Source organism: Nannospalax galili, unplaced genomic scaffold, assembly GCF_000622305.1.
Source record: "Nannospalax galili isolate Female #2095 unplaced genomic scaffold, S.galili_v1.0 scaffold2482, whole genome shotgun sequence".
NCBI classification, from domain to species: domain Eukaryota; kingdom Metazoa; phylum Chordata; class Mammalia; order Rodentia; family Spalacidae; genus Nannospalax; species Nannospalax galili.
Genome location: NW_008347234.1, coordinates 283,805 through 295,274, shown reverse-complemented (window position 1 = coordinate 295,274; position 11,470 = coordinate 283,805). Strand labels below are relative to the sequence as shown.

General features: G+C 43.5%; 1 pseudogene; it reads left to right on the top strand.

The window, feature by feature from the left end:
• The first annotated feature begins 10,421 nt into the window (after positions 1-10,421).
• On the top strand, positions 10,422-11,212 carry LOC115072160 (annotated as a pseudogene).
• Positions 11,213-11,470: the final 258 nt, after the last annotated feature.

Here is an 11,470-nt window from a genome sequence, read left to right as displayed (position 1 = left end):
ACTTTGTTTATAAGGAGGTGACAAATGTCTGAGACGATAGCTAATTTAAGTGTCTGAGCTCATAACTACAAAATGTATAAACATCAAAGGCATTTCTCTATAACTCATAAAGGTATTCACATTTTAATTATTTTTCTTCATTCTCAAAAATTCCATACATGTATACTAAGAAACAATCTTGTCCACCCTCTACATTTTCCTCCTCCAACTCCTGCCACATTTCCTAACATACATGGTCTCCTCTGAACTTAATTCATCTTTCTTTCTTTATTCATTTCTTTCTTTCTTTCTTTCTTTCTTTCTTTCTTTCTTTCTTTCTTCTTTTGTTATGTTTTGGGACAAGGTCACATTGTAGATGCAGTTGGCCTGGAACTCCTTATGTAGGTAAGGATAACCTCTATGTCAAGAGATTCATCCTCTTCTGCCTCTGCTTCTGGAGTGCTGGGTTCCACCACACCCAGGCCTGTTTTCTTATTTTGATAACCCACTAAATATAATTATTTCTGCCCATATATTCACTTTTTAATCTGTCAATAAAAATGAAAAAATAATAAATAAATGAAAATAACATACTATATAATTAATATAATTTTATAAACTATGAGAAACAGAAAACGGAAGCAAAATGAAACTTAAATTATATAAAAGAAGTCTTAATTACCTCAAGAAATTTGAATTCATTTGGAGGGAACAGAAAAGATAGTACCATTTCCACACTTAGATTGGGAGTTTCTATTCAATGATGTGTACTTCCCATATGACCAAACAGTACAATTCCTAGGTATTTAGTCAAATAAAATTAAAACCTTGGTTTACAGAAAAATGTTAACCAATAATTAGCTGATTCAATCACAACCATTAATCACTAGAATCAGCAAGTACAATACCTATCCAGGAAATGTAAAAGCATAAGAAGATACTGAAGAATTAAGTCCACAATAAAAGAAAGTGTCACTGCGCAATTCATGACAAGATGGGTGGAACTAGCTCATTTATGCTAAGGAAAAGATGACATTGCCCAAGCCCATGTGTTCTAGAATTCTAGTGAAATACATTTATGCAAAGGTCAATGATGTGGAAAATTTTTTATTGGTTTCCAGCTGACAATGTGGGAGGAAAAGTTGACTACCAAAAAGCTGAGGAAAGAAGTTGTGATAGTTTAGATAACTGTCATATAGATTCATCTATTAGTAATTTACAAAACACATGCATATCCTCAAAACATCCTACTTGGTCTCCAGAGGCAATTTGTTTCTTCCCCGGGAGGAAAAGAAGAGGAGCTGTGGGTGATCTCATGGGATGACATCCTCTGAGGGCCCCATTTCTTCATAACATTCTCCTGGCCCCTGCACAGTAACTCATGAAACCCAGCATGACTCTGGGTGAGTTCTCATTACAGGAACAGGCTTCAACCCTAGTCTCTTCACCATCCTCTATCCTCAAAAGTGATAATTTCCTGCAAGCCTGCAACTTTAAAATGATAATACATTAGACATTTGCTTAATTTTCAAAGGGATGGCTACTGAATATTTAATCATTTTACTCTGTGAATGATTTGGAAGTGGTAAATTCTTATGTTTATTTCAGGGTTTAAGGAAAGATAAGTAACTCTCCCAAGGACCTTCCTTCTATACCATGAAACCTTGGAACCATTGGTCAATACAACAGATGGAGGAACCCTTCTAAGTCTTAATTGATGCCTAATGTGTGGCTGAACTTCTGATTTCAAGCTCACTTCTCAGTACTACCTCATATTTTCAAGGAAACATAAGTTTCTACATTCACTATATAGTTTGTTGAAAACTGTAATTCATACAAAAACAGAAGGCAATTATACTTACTATGAAGGACAAAAAACAGATGCTTTGAAAACTTTCCTTTTTGACATCTTTATTTTAATTTTATATGTATAAATGTTTTGTCTGCATGTATGCAGAAACATGTATATCAGGAGAAGGTTTTGGATCCCTGGAGATGTAGTTATGGGAGATTGTTAGCCAACATGTGGTTAATGAGAACCAAATTCAGTTCATCTACAGGAACAGCCTTAACAGCTGAGCCATCTTTCCAGCATGGGAAAACTTTCCTACTTTCCTTAAAGACTGAGGAGAGAGGCTGGAGAAATGATTTAGTTAAGAGCATTTGATGTTCTTCAAATGACCCATTTCCCAATAGGTTGGGTGTCAGGGGTCCTGCCCCGACACAGGAGCCAGGGAAAGGGAGGTGAGCTGTCTGTCTGTTACCTGCAGCCTCCCCAGGAGACAAACAGACATGACAGGGAGCCAGTCAAGCAGCAACTAGTTTATTGCAGGCATTACAGAGCTTATGAAGTCAAAAACCATGAAGGAAAATCCCCTCTCCAACCAAGTGTCCAATTATATTAAAGGTCAACTTGAGCATGCAGTCTCCTCTCCATAGCACAGCATAGCATTCACGAAGTAATCACGCACTGCCAAGATGCAGGGAAATGGCAATCAGAGATTCTTCAAAACAAGTCTGGTCATGCCCCAGCCATTTCCTCTAGGTGCCATCTTGCCCTGTCCTCCACCTCAGGCCCCCGCATCTCTCCCCCTACTTTGTTTTAAAAGTGAGGTTCCTTAAGGATAACCCCTGGGGATGGGGCTCACCATCCCCATCCCCCTCCGCTGCTATAGCCTCCCTGTCTTAAGTTGCCTCTCCTCAGGCACTAAAGTTGCCCATCCTTGGGTAATCATGATTACCCTCATGGCCCCTGTGTTGGGTTCATCAGTGTGGGAGGGACTTACCCATCATTGGGACAAGCCATGCCCTTTTGCAGTTAATATATGGGTGTTTATCCCATAAGGGGGCAAAGCATCCATGCCTGGATTTGTCTTGAGGAGGGGCCAAGAGGGAGTGGGTGGCCAGAGCAAATTGGACCAGGACTTTCTTTGTCTCTCTTTGTCTTCTGATAACCGAGCAGAGACACCTGAGGAGAACAAAAGCTAGCACAAGCATTAGAAACATGATCCCATACCTTACTAAAAAAGGAGGAGTCCATCGGTAGGACCAGGGCACAGGTATAATTTAGATCAATAATCTAATTGGTCAGCAATATGGAATAATTAAAAAATTGTTGGTTCCAGTGGCCAATATAGTCTGTGAGTTGTAGGTGCGATTTAGTAATACTTTGAACTCTGTAAGGGGTGAGACAAAGTGACCTAAAGCAAGGGTCACAAGCTAGCAGAGCCATGTCTTTGGTAATTGCCAGCTCTTCACCTAAGAGAATGGCAAGAGTATAGGTGGGGAAGGGACAAAGGCCCAGTGGTCCTCGGCTTTTATCTGACAGATGGCTAGCAGGAGAAGGAGTACCATTATTGACAGATTTTGGTCAGCCAGCTATTGATCAGATCTTGAATAATGATGGTAATGATAAAGATGATGATAGCCAGGGCAGCAGTGGTGAGCACAGCAATGAAAGCCTTCCTTCCAAAATAATCCATCCTGTAAGACATAGAAATCTTCCTCAAAGGGCTGTTACCTTTGGGACAGGGTTAGTCCTGCATCTTTAGATTCCTTGCAGGTACCCAGATGGGTTGGGGTTCATCCACGGGAAAGACGCATCCAAACCCCCTGCCCATAGTAAGGAGCAGGTCGGGTCCTCGCCATTGTCCCATTACTGGATCCTTCCATCTGACCCGTACCTCTGGTCTTTGCTCCTGACACCCCCAATGTTTTTGGAATTGAGATTCCAATTGACCTTTTTGAAAATTGAGGATATTGATGGTAAATAAGGCCAAACCTAGCTGTTGGTGGGGGCTTACTTGCCCTCTTTGTTTCTGTAATTGGGCTTTAAGTCCTGATGGATACATTCTATGATAGCTTTGCCCTGGGGGTTTTAGGGGATTCCTGTGTTATGGTGGATTCCCCATAAAGAGAAGAATTCCTGCAAGCTTTTACTTATGAAGCATGGTCCATTGTCAGTTTTAATCCTTTGAGGTAATCCCAGCATAGCGAAGCACTGGAGGAAGTGAGACTGAGCACGTTTAGACTTTTCTCCTGTATGGGCGGTAGCCCAAAAGGCATGTGAGAACATGTCAATAGACACAAAAACATACTTGAATTTTCCAAAAGGAACGTAATGTGTGACATCTGTCTACCAAAGAGAGTTAGGCTTCAGGCCCCCTAGGGTTTTCCCCTGGTTGTTGGAGGGGTGGCACCTGTAGAAAGGGTCACCAAGACTTACAGGTATGTACAATTTTTCTTAGGTCCTTGATAGGGACTTGAGGGAACCTCTTATGGAGTCCCCACCAATTTACATGGGCATGATTATGCAGTTGTTGAGCTTTCCCCAGGCCTGCTGATAGGATAGGTAGAAGCCATTTTGTCTGCCTCTGCATTGCCCTGGGAGGGGAACCCAGGAAGTCCTTGGTGGCCCCTAAGGTATTGTAAGAAAATGGGGGCCCTTCTTTCTGTTAACAATGTTTGAACCTGGATCATAGGGGGGTAATGGGGTTGTCATCTACCCAAATATGAGAATTTAATAATCCCGGGAGAAGGTTGACTACATATAGGCTGTCAGAGAACAAGTTCATGGGGTCATCTACTTTGGACAAGGCTAGGGCAATGGCCATGAGCTCTTTAAATTGAGCGGAGCCCTCGCAAGTGTGAATGTATGTTTTTGGTTCTGTTCCTACCACCGGGTAAATTATCACAGCGGCTCTGAATTTTCCTCCATCAGTAAACACATTATATGCCTCCGTCAGAGGGTTTTGACAAAAAGCCTGGGGGCCCCCCAGTGGAGGGTGTGAAAGGAGGTTACCCATTTGTGAGGGCCATAATGACAGTCCAACTTTCCCAGAAAGCCTTCTAGGGCTATGGCCATTTGGTTATTATTTCTACAGAGCCATTCAAAGTCTTTAAGCCAATAATGGATAATAATCTTGTGATGGTCAATGCCATAGTGTCTCAGGGCCAAGTCCCATCCCTTTTCAATTAGGTCAGCCAATTGGTCTGTAAACCCTTGGAGTGCCACCTAGAGAGGCATGCACCCATTGGAGGGGCCTCCCTCCTTGTGTGAGGGTGGACGTCATTAAGGCCTCACCAGGGAGTATCCATAGTTCGAGGTCTTTGCCAGGCATGTATCAGGCAAGTTGGGCTTGGTCCAGGGCTTCCTGGACTCCCTGTAAAATGTCTAGGGGTTGCAGGGCCAGATGAATCAGCTCTTATGGCTGTTTACCTACTAACAGTTGGAATAGGGGCTCTGGTGTCTCAGTGGAGATGGGCATCCAGAACCGTAGCCAATTGATCTCCCCCAGTAGTTTTTGAAGTTCTGTCAGGGTCATATTAGGTTTAATAGTCAGTTGTGACTTTAAGGGACTTACCCCTTCCATGGACAATGTAGTCCCAAGAATCTTAAAGGGGGCGACAGTCTGTATCTTGTCCGCGGACACTTGAAGCCCTCCCACCTGGAGGCATTTTTGGGTGACTTCATATAATTCCTGATATTGGTGGAGATTTGGTGCCCCAAAATTATAACATCCATGTAGGCATATACAGTAGCATGTGGCAAAGACTCTGCTGGGCTCAAGAGAGCCCTTATGAAGCTCTGACACAAAACTGGGATATTGGCCATGCGTTGGGGCAAGGCTGTCCATTCGTACCTTTCATCAGGCATGCTAAAGTTGATGGAAGGCATACAGAAGGTGAACTTCTTGCAATCTTGGGGTTGTAGGGGGATAGAGAAAAAGCAATCTTTGATATCTATAACTATGAGAAATAGATCTGAGGGGATAGTGGATATCCAGGGCAGTCCCCTCAAGGGGATTTCCTCCAGGGTCATTCTCATGTTGACCTTGCAGAAGTCCTGTATCACCGTCCATTGACCAGATGACCTTTTTATGACAAAAACAGGGATGCTCCAAGGGCTCATGGAGGGGCGGATATGCCCCAGCATAAGTTGTTCCTGTATAATATGCCTCAAAGCCTGGAGCTTTGTCTTGGGCAAGGGCCACTGTTCCACCCAAACCGGGCTCCCTGGGGACCATCAGATTGCAGGAACTTGAGGAACAGTGGCCTCTAGGATTGGGGATGGACCTGGGGAGACTCAGCCTCCTCCCCCTTGTAGTTTAAGAGGCAGTCAAGGGGGTGTCTAACCCTGTTCATTTCTTCAAAATCGAAGAGCCTTTCGATAAACTCCCTATTGTCTGTGATCACAAAAACATCCACCACCCCCCAGGAGATCTCTCCCAAAGAGGTTGTAGGAAAGTCTCTCAGCCACCAAAGGCCTAATTTCCCCCCTAGTACCATCTGGGTCCTGCCAGCAAAGCCAGTTTTTAAGCTCCCATGACCGCATGGTGCCACCGACACCCATCACCTGTGGGCAAGGCTCGAGGGGCCACCTTCCAGGGACTTCTTCCTTCCTCAGGATGGTCCTATATGCCCTACTGTCAATAATGTCCCAGAATCTCCACCTGTCTATCAAGATGTCTATCTTAGGGCAGAGACCCGGGATGATAGGGACCGTCCAATGGGTGGTGGCCCCTCCAGGGACTGTGTGCCCTCCCCCTTTTGGTGATGGGGCTGGGGGTTGCCCCAACCCTAGTATAAAGGTTTGCCCTCCACATCTGCCTGGACTGGCAGTCCTTTTTCCAATGAAGGCTCTTGTGGCAGCATGGGCATGGGGCCCTGGGCTTGTCCCCCTCCACCTTGAGAGGGGCTTTCCCTTGCGGGCAGTCTCTCTTTGTGTCCAGGCTGGCCACACCCAAAACATCTCCAGTCCTCATCCCTGGGGCACCTATCCTGTGGCCCAAGGCCTGAAAGGGCTTCTCTAAATGCTGTAGCTAGAGCCTTTGTCTGTGTCTTGAGGACCACAGCCATAGCCTTGGTTGCCTTTGTTTTGGTCCCTATGTCCTTTGAGGCCACAATCCACCTGCTCATGGAATGGTCCTTTAACCCCACACAGGCGACCTTGGGGTTGGCATTCATACCATCCCATACTAGCATTTTTATGAACTGTTCTCTGAGTGGCCCAGGGGAAAACTTTCTCTTTAGACTCTTTTCAACCCTATCTACAAACTCATGTAATGGCTCCCCTGAGATTTGATGGATCCCCGATATGGGCAGCTCTGTAGGGACTGTATCTAACTTATGCCAGGCCTTGAGGCCAAGGGCTCTGACCTGTTCTGTATGTGGTGGCAGAAGTGCTGCCTACTGGGCACCCATGGCAAAGGCATCCATGGTTCCTATCAGCATGCTGAAAGTGATAGGGATGGGGGTTGGTGACATGGTTATTTTCCACCTGGACCCGAGATTCCTCTCAGTATAGTGCCCCCCCCCCGTTTAATAAAGGGGCTGGGGAGGACTGCCTTGGCTAGATCCATCCAGTCTTTGGCTGTACAGGGCTGATATACCAAGCCCTGGAGAAGGGTGTTGACCAAGGGGGACCTGGGGCCATCCTCAGCCACAGCCTTCTTTAATTCTTTAAGATCTTTAGCCTCCCAAGGGTACCATGCAGCCAGGCGCTGGGGTCTGGGTTTGATGTTTGAGGGGAAAGCCTGGACCAGTCCCGCAGGAGCTGAGGGCTCCTCTCCCTCATTTTCATCCCAACTGCCCAGGCTTCCCCCATTTTCTCCCCCGCTCTCATCACCTCCCCTCCAGATCTCTCCATAGCATGCACTTTAGTTTCACTTTTGACCATTGGGCTCTCTCCTCATCAAACGCAACCTATTGGTCTTCCCCTGCAGCCTTATCCACCCTGCAAAGGCGGGTATGCCCGGGGGGTGGGATCGGGTTGAAAACATGACTTAAGGGCTGAGATCATGGGGTAAAACCCCAAGGGTGGTTCCTCCCCTCTATTGATCTCTGCCTTGTGAGCCAGTTGTTCAAGCCGGGCCCAGGTAGCCCACTGGAATAAATTGCCAGCAGGCAGCCAGGGAGCGAGATGGAGGGTGGCCTCCCATACCTTCTTTGACGAGGAATCAGACTGTTCTAACCCCCTGGATCTCAACATGTGTCTCAGCACCGTGAACGCAGCGTCCTCACCCTTGCTCCTTGTGTTACCCATCTCTTGGGGTCTCACTTCCCTCAATACTCACCCAATTAGCCCCAGTGATCAGCTCCCATAGCGGATCCGAGTGGTCTTCGAGCCCCATCTTGGGCGCCAGATGTCAGGGGTCCTGCCCCAACACAGGAGCCAGGAAAAGGGAGGTGAGCTGTCCGCCCATTACCCACAACCTCCCAAGAGATAATCACTTGCGACAGGGATCCAGTCAAGCAGGCGTTACAGGGCTTATGAAGGCAAAAACCACGAAGGAAAATGCCTCCCCCAACCAAGTGTCCAACCATGTTAAAGGTAAACAAGCACGCAGTCTCCTCTCCATAGCACAGCATAGCATTCACAAAGTGATCACGTGCTGCCAAGATGCATGGAAATGGCAGGAGCCAATCAGCGATTCTTCAAAACAAGTCTGGTCACACCCTGGCCATTTCCTCTAGGCGCAAAACAAGTCTGGTCACACCCCAGCCATTTCCTCTAGGCACCATCTTGCCCTGTCCTCGGCCTCAGGCCCCCACAGTTGGGAAGCTCACAACTTCCTGTAACTCCAAGCAAAGGGGATCTGGCACCCTTTTCTGGGATTCAATGGTAATTGCATAGATGCAGTAATACACACACACACACACACACACACAAACCACATAAATAAAAATTAAAAGTGACTGAGGAGAAGCATGGGTGTAAATGTCAAAAACTGCATCAGTAGGGAGGTGCATATTTCTTAGGAATTAGTATTTTGGTAAAAAAATTTTGGCAAAACCAAAGTATATGTAATAATCTGGCTTATTAGGCAGTGACTTCACCTTGGTAGGTTAAAATTGGAGATAAATTTAAAAATCATTCAGTAGAATGAATTCTATTTGAGCTACAGAGGAAACCAAAGAAAACTTGAAAGTTCCAAATTTTCTTTACTGCTTTCCCAATTCCTTTATCCTTAATGCGTTAGCACATCTGTACATTCTGACAGTTTTGTAGCTAAAAGCTCAGGCTGCAGATTAGGCATAAACTGAGTTCAAAACTTGGCTCTTCATCATTTTGGATATGTAATTGTAGGACATTGTAAAATTTCCAAAATTCTCATTTGCCTTAATCTCAAAATAAAAATACTATCTCCATGTAACAGAGAGAGAGAGAGAGAGAGAGAGAGAGAGAGAGAGAGGAATGCAGACACACTTATGTGTAGATCCCTTATCATTGGTACTGCAAAGTACCAAGTACAAGCTGAGTGTTTCAGAGTGCTGGTTTGTAAATTTTAATGAGTAAGATGGTAGGGAGTGTTTCGTATTGCACTGTCACCATCCAAAGTGCTCTTATTTTTATTTTAAAAAATTAAGATACTGTTCTTACCTAAGAATAGATTCAAATGAATTTTTAGTTTTTAAAATTTGATTTTGTGACAAATAACAATTGTGTATAATGTTTGGTTCAATGTGATATTTTAATACATGCTTACAGTATCAAGTTTTCCACAAAAACAATATGTAGATTAAAGTCAGTATATACACTGTGGACTTTCCATAAATTCAGTGGTTTTAATATGAAGAATTACTACTGAGTAAAATTAATTCACATGAGAAGTGGAGACTATACGCAAGCTACATATAAGAATTTCAAGAACCCATTTATCCTTAAACTCCAGTAAATTTCTCACAGTTATTTTATTCTGAAATTAAACCCGAGTTTAGAAAAATCCATACAAGGAGTAAGAAGTTGAGCTAAAACAATGTAATTCATATATGATCATGAGCATTTTATTTGGTAACCAGTCTGCTTGGATCTGAAGATTGATTTGTTATTAACATTTCTATACACATGAATAACTTATTTTCAATAATAAATAAAGTAATGTTTCACAACTTAAATGAAAACAAGCACCAATAAAATCCATACTATAATAACATATTAGAACAACAAAGAATTGGATAATTGTATATACTTAAATTCAATTATATATAATTGACTATATGTTGTGTTGGAGAACTCATAAAATTTGCAGAACTATACGTAATATTATCCAAAATTTGAAAATTTGGGAGGTAATGTGTTAGGATATTTCTAATTCAACAATAACTGTTAATTAAACTTAAAAATCATTAACCTAAACTTTGTAGTTAGGCTGTGAATGGGCAGGAACATGAAGTATATATTATTGTTTTAATAGAAATCACACACAAGATATATAAATATTTCAATTTTAGGACAATGCCTGTCCTGCAACATTTATTAGCATTATCATTATATAACTTTTATTACCAATACAAGGTAAGCATTTCAATTTTAGGATAATGCCTATTCTGCAACATTTATTAACATTATTTCTCTTCATTACAGAGCATCTCCTGATTCCCCAAAACACTGATGGAAAATAGGACAGACGTGACAGAGTTCATCCTCCTGGGACTAACCAATGCCCCAGAACTGCAGGTTCCTCTCTTTCTTAATCACTCTCATCTACTCCATGACTGTGGTTAGAAACCTGGGGATGACTGTGCTGATTCTCTTGGACTCTCGGCTCCACACTCTCATATACTTTTTCCTCAGTAACCTGTCTCTTGTGGACCTTGGCTACTCCTCAGCTGTCACTCCCACAGTTATGGCTGGACTACTTATAGGCAAAACACATATTTCATACAATGTCTGTGCTACTCAGATGTTCTTTTTCACAACTTTTACCACTGTGCACAGTGGAAAATTACCTCTTGCCTGCAGCAGCCTATGGTATCTACACAACAGGGTATAAACCCTTGCATTATACCACCACCATGACTCCAACTGTGTGTGCATGTCAGGTCATAGGGTGTCATGTCAGCGGTTTCCTGAATGCTGCCATCTTCACTGGTGAAACATTCAGTCTCTTTCTGAGCATCCAATGTGGTCCTTCACTTTTGCTGTGACATTCCAGCAGTCATGGCTGTCTTGCTCTAATAGACATCTTAATGAGCTGGTTCTTGTTTATGTACCCGTCTTTTTTGCACTTGGGTAATCTCAATGTCCTTCCTATTTCTATTCATCACCATCCTAAAGATGGGCTCAGCAATAGGGTACCAGAAAGCTTTGTCCACCTGTGGCTCCCACCTCACTGCAGCCTTCATTTTCTATGGAACTGTTATCTTCATGTACATGCAGCCCAGCTCCAGCCACTCCATGGACACTGACAAAATTGCATCCGTGGTCTACACCATGGCCATCCCATGCTGAATTCTCTGGTCTTCAGCCTAAGGAACAAGAAGGCTAAAAGCGCATTCAAAAAGGTTGTTTTAGGGGTGAAATCATCTCTACGATTTTAATTTTAACACTGTGGGATGGAAAATGTGCTAGCTTCAACTCTTTCACTGCTTCATATTCTGAATCCCATTTTAGATCTTCCAAAAGTTAAGTTTCTAAAGTGATAGATTTACTTCTTCACAAATTTGCTTAATTGTCTCCAGAAATATAACATATGACCAAGAACCATAA